Here is a 6,000-nt window from a genome sequence, read left to right on the forward strand (position 1 = left end):
CTCACCCAATTGTACTACCCTGACACCCTAGCGAGGGAGACCTTTCCTCTTGTCCTGGTAAGCTACTTCCCCACTCCTAAACTGGTTCTGATACATTTTTCAAAGTTGTTTAGAGGAGGATTTGGGAGGGCTCCGAGGAGCTCCTTCAGTCTCCACCATCTTGGCTGGTCTAGTTTATTTTTAAAGGGACATAAATTATTGAGAGGTATAAGAAGTCATACTATATCTGTTGTATCTAGGGGAAGGATACGAAGATTTAAGACAAACTCAAGCATTTCTTGTTCCAAATCTGGCATCATTTTTATAATAGTATGCTACTTCTAGTCCAGACAGATAAGGAAACCATTTTTCCAAACTCAAGCATGAGCTTTTTCCTTATAGAAACTATTTTATACTATTTAAAAATGTTAAAATGTGTTGCTTATTGTGATTTGGGGATTGAGAAGGACAAATATAATTTCTTCCATTTCTTTCCCATCACATTCCAGCTTTTCCATGTAGTTAACTGCCATCGGCAATGGCAGAGAATTATAAATTGTTTCAATATTTCTAGTGATTTCCTACCAAAGTATAAACTACTGATCCTGGCATTTAAGGCCTTCCAGACTCTGAGTCTTCACTATCTTTCTAACCTTCTCTCATACAATTTCCCATTGCATACTTTCCATTCTATCCCAACTGTTCACCATCCCCCACTTTTCTCCTGCCCTGTCCAATCTCTGTGCTTTTGTTCATACCATTCCCTGTACCTGGCTGCTGTTGCTGTTGTTTGTCCTTCATTCTCAAAGAGGACCAAGACATCAGCAAGCATGACTTGCAAGTGAATTGGATTTGAGCAAGGCAGGGCTGTGCAGAGTCACCAGCCTCATTTTCTTCTCCAGAGCCATCTGGGTCCAGTGGCAAGATATAGATCAGGATGACTTGAGGTGGCCCTGGATGCAGTCCATTAGGGAATGGACTCCCTAATCCCTGACTTCCATTAGTTTATGTCTGTCCTTTCCTCCAAGATCCAACTTAGGTGCTACCTCCTCCATAAAAGCTTCTCTGCCTTCCACAGGAGAAAATGATCTCTCTCTTCTCAGATTTCTTCCTATGGATTCCCTCTTCTTCTTCTTGACCAATTACCTCACTCTGCATTTTGTCATGCTTATTTGTGTATCATCCATACTATCAGCTTATAAGCTCATTGGTGGCAAGGCCTGTGCCATTTTTCATCTTTGTAGGACTAGTGCTGAATATAATATATTACATGCAGTAGGTGCTTAGCAAATGTTTGTTGAACTGCATCTACCATAAAGCCTTGTCCAGAGCTTTAATTTTTACAGATTTTCTTCATAGATCTAGAGCCAGAGGGGCACTCAGGCTATCTATTTCAACTTCCTCTTTTTATAGATGAAGAAACTAAGACACAGGGAAGTTAAGTGGCTTGCCCAAGATCACATAAGTAGTAAGCATTTGAACCCAGATCCTCAGACTCCAGAACAAGTGCCCTTTCTACTTGTGCCACACTTTACTTGCTGCATTAGCACCTTAAATAAGGTCTTGCTGCTTTCTCCCTCTTAGGGCCTTCCTTTGCTTGCTTCTAAGCCTCATCTTTTTTCTCTCTCTGCCATGGTAGACAAGACAGCACACCAGAGACTCAGTTTATCCCCCAGAGATCCTCAGTATTGGTACTGCTGTCTGGGAGCCTTCATATCTCCATTCACACATTTTTTGAGTTTTGTTTTTACTTTTTTTTGACCCTTCATGAGGACCTGATGTTTCCTCCATCTGGCATAAGTATCTGATATGCTATAAAGGCTTGAAGACTTCCAGCTGTGCTTTACAGGATTGTTGTAAAATACAAAGAAAGGGATTTTTAAATTGCAGAACTGAAATACATCATAGCTATGGGATGGGGCACAGGGGGAATGGTCATTGTCTGATGTCAATAAGTCATAACTTTCTCAAATCACTAAAACAGTGCTTTTTTTGTTCTTTTGGTCTTGGCCCAAGTGCAGATGCATAACCTCTGCTGGTCCTTATTGCTGGACTACTCTTCAGATTTCCTCTTACTACCTCCTTTATCTCATCTAAACCTGCCTCCCCTCTGAGAGTGCCCTATAATGACCTTGTTTGTCCAGTTATTTGCAGGTTGTATCCCCCATTAGAATTGGATTTCCTTGAGGGAAGGGACCAGGCTTTTGCCTTTCTTTGTAACCCCAACAGTTAAGTGTAGTATTGGGTACATAGCACTGGCACAAGCTAAATATAAGATTATTGACTGGTGTCTGACTTCCCTCTCTTGTCGTCATGCCCCACCTCCCATACATATAGACAAGGGCTCAGCACCCTTTCTCACTGAAAGATGGAGGCCATCTGAGGCAAAATCTCATCAGTTTCCCTTCCTCATTAAACAAAACTTCTAAAATGCCATCACCTTCTATATCTATCTCCCTTCTCTCTAATCTCTGAAGAGATCCCTAATCTAGCTTAAGGCCAACCCTCTGAACTTGATCTTGTCTCCTTCTTCCTTCTTTAGGATATATCCCCAGTAGTCATTGTTCTCACTCATATATTTGGAACCTCTCCCTCAGCACTGTCTTTTTCCCAGCTGCCTAGAAACATACTCAGGCATCTCATCTTAAAACCAAATGACATGGTTACTGACTAAGGAATACAGTGGTGGATCGGTGGAATAGGTTAAGTACACAAGACACAGTAGTAAATAACGATAGTATTCTACTGTTTGATAAATCCAAAGCCTCCAGCTTCTGAGATAAGAACTCGCTATTTGACAAAAACTGTCAGGAAAACTGGAAAATAGTATGGTAGAAACTAGGCATAGACCAATATCTCACTCCATATACCAAGATAAGGTCAAAATAGGTACATGATTTAGACATAAAGGGTGATACCATAAACAAATTAGGAGAGAAGGGAATAGTTCACCTGTCAGATCTATGGAGAAGGAAAGAATTTATGACCAAAAAAGATTTTAAAAATTATGAAATGCAAAATGGATAATTTTGAAAACATTAAATTTAAAAGGTTTTGCACAAAGCCAATGCAACCAAGATTAGAAGGAAAGCAAGAAGTTGGGAAACAATTTTTACAGCCATTGTTTCTGATAAAGGCCTCACTTCTCAAATATATAGAGAACTGAGTCAAATTTATAAGAATACATTCCCAAATTGATAAATGGCCAAAGGATATGAACAGGCAGTTTTCAGATGAAGAAATTAAAGCTCTCTATGGTCATATGAAAAAATGATCTAAATCACTATTGATTAGAGAAATACAAATTAAAATAACTCTGAGGTATCACCTCATACCTATCAGATTGGCTAATATGACAGAAAAGGAAAATGATAAATGTTGGAAAAGGTGTGAGAAAATTGGGACACTAATGAATTGTTGGTGGAGTTGAGAACTGATCCAACCATTCTGGAGAGCAATTTGGAACTATGTCCAAAGGGCTACAAAATGGCATACCTTTTGATCTAGCAATACCACTGCTAAGTCTGTGTCTCAGAGATCATAAAAAATGGAAAAGGACCTACATGTATAAAAATATTTATAGTAGTTCTTTTTGTGGTAGCAGAGAACTGGAAACTAAGGTGATGCCCATCAATTGGGGAATGGCTGAACAAGTTGTGGTATATGAATGTAATGGAATGCTCTTGTTCTATAAGAAACAACAAGTAGGTGCATTTCAGAAAAACCTGGAAAGACTTACATGAATTGATGCTGAGTGAAGTGAGCAGAAGCAGAACACTGCACACAGTAACAGCCACATTTTGTGCTGATTAGCTATAATAGACTTAGCTCTTTTCAGCAATACAATGATTTAAGACAATTCCAAGAAACTGATGATGGAAAATGCTATCCACATCCAGAGAAAGAACTATATAGTCTGGATGAAGAGCAAAGCATACTCTTTTCACTTTTTTTTGCTTTTGCTTTTTCATGGTTTTCCCTTTTATTCTGGTTCTTCTTTCACAACATGACTAATGTGGAAATGTGTTTAACATGATTGTACACGCATAACCTATATCAGATTGTTTGCCATCTTGGGGAAGGAGCAGAGGAGAGACAAAGAGGAGAAAAAAATTGGAACTCAATCTTATAAAGTGAATGTTAAAAACTATCTTTACATGTAATTAGAATAAATAAAATATCATTAAGTGGGAAAAAACCCAAATGACAAAAATTCCTTCTCTTGGACCTTTTTATATCATCTACCTACTACTACCCTCCTATTCTCCCCTTCACTGATACACTTGTTAATGAAGTGCTCTCATGTCTTCAATCCTGACTCCTAATCAATCAACAAACATTCATTAAGTTCCTACTATGTATCAAGCACTGTGCTAAAGTACTGGGGAAACATTCGAGACAACATGAACACACAGAAGCATATATACTATTCTTAAATCCTTGCAATCTGTCTTTACATTGTCATCACTCTACAGAAACTATCTGACCACCAAATCTAATGGCCTTTTTTCAGTCTTCACCCTCCTTCATCATTCAGCAATGTAGCAGATTTGGGGCCAGCCATACTAATATGTGGGCAGCCAGATGGCACAGTGGATGGAGCATGGGCCTAGAGTCAGGAAGACCTGATTTCAAATCTGGCCTCAGACACAAGCTATGTGACCCTGGGCAAATCGCTTAATTCTGCTTGCCTCAGTGTCCTCATTTGTAAAATGAGCTGGAGAAAGAAATGGCAAACTACTTCAGTATCTTTGCTAAGAAAACCCCAAAGGAGGTTCTGAAGAGTTAGACATGACTGAACAACATACTCATATATATCCTTCACGGGGTGTTCATTCTCATCATTCTGAGTCCCAAGATGATTGAAGGGTATGTTTGGATAGTTAATTAATATAAATCACAACTTCTTTCTCATTAATTATTTCTCAGTCCCCCACCACAGTTTATGAAATATTATTTTTTTCACAAACTGGAGAAACCTCTATTTCCATAAGCAGTTGCTCACTTCTCTCCCTCTCTCTCCCTCTCTCTCTCTCCCTCTCTCTCTCTCTGTTTTTCCCTGTATGTATGTGTGTATATATATATATATATATATATATATATATATATACATGTACATATACATATATATGTAGATAGATATAGATATAGATATAGATATAGATATAGATATAGATATAGATATAGATATAGATATAGATATAGATATAGATATAGATATAGATAGATAGATCAATAGATAGATAGATATAGATATATAAAAACTCCTAAACTCTTTGGTTCGAATAGACATCATTGTTACTGGCTAATTTATTTTAAGAGGAATAAATAATTTAAAAAAAACCCATCTATAATTATTTACTATATTTTAGCCTTGAGAAAGATCAGAACTAGAATCAACTCTATCGCTTTTTACCCTTGACTCCTCACTTCTGAAACACCCTTCTACCATTCAACTTCCCTGGATAGCAGCCTAATTCTCTCAAGACTCTTCTTGTGTATTCAAAACATACAGGTTAAACTCAGTCATCTCAAGGAAGGAGTCCTTTCTCTCTGTCCTCTCATGGTCTTTCTCCAGCCATGACAGGAAAAGTCTCTTCACAGATGACAGTTAAAACTCAAACTCCCTACAAATAATTAAAACTTACTCTCTTTCCATGTATTAGTTAAACCTCTTCATCTCTTCACCAACTACTCACGGATCAAAGTTAAAGCATTCACTCCCAACTAACTGCTTAGGGAATTGCAGTTAAACTGTCATCATTCAAGATTCCAAAGCTTCTTTAAGAACCAGTAACTGCTTCAGAAATGTCTGTAGGGGAGTCTATTGAAGCTGTCCTTATGGGAGCTTTTGACACTTGACCACCCTCCTTTTGTTTTAGAAACTCCCTCTTCTTTCAGATTCAGAAACATTATATTCTCCTCATTGTCCTAATACCTCTCTAACTGTTCCTTCCCTGTCTCTTTCGTTGGCTCCATATTCTTTTCCCAACCATTTAATGGTGGTAAATCTGCCATTAT

At 38.1% G+C, this 6,000-nt stretch overlaps 1 long non-coding RNA gene across 1 annotated transcript in view; it reads right to left on the reverse strand.

Annotated features, from left to right (window-relative positions):
• Positions 1–5,705, reverse strand: part of LOC110219119 (uncharacterized) — a 58,773-nt gene extending 53,068 nt beyond the window's left edge. The window contains exon 1 of the long non-coding RNA XR_002327521.2: positions 5,628–5,705. This is a non-coding gene — a long non-coding RNA (uncharacterized LOC110219119). The remainder of the gene's footprint in view (positions 1–5,627) is intronic.
• Positions 5,706–6,000: the final 295 nt, after the last annotated feature.

Source organism: Phascolarctos cinereus, unplaced genomic scaffold (genome assembly GCF_003287225.1).
Source record: "Phascolarctos cinereus isolate Bilbo 61053 unplaced genomic scaffold, phaCin_HiC Scaffold_4;HRSCAF=312, whole genome shotgun sequence".
Taxonomy (NCBI): Eukaryota; Metazoa; Chordata; class Mammalia; order Diprotodontia; family Phascolarctidae; genus Phascolarctos; species Phascolarctos cinereus.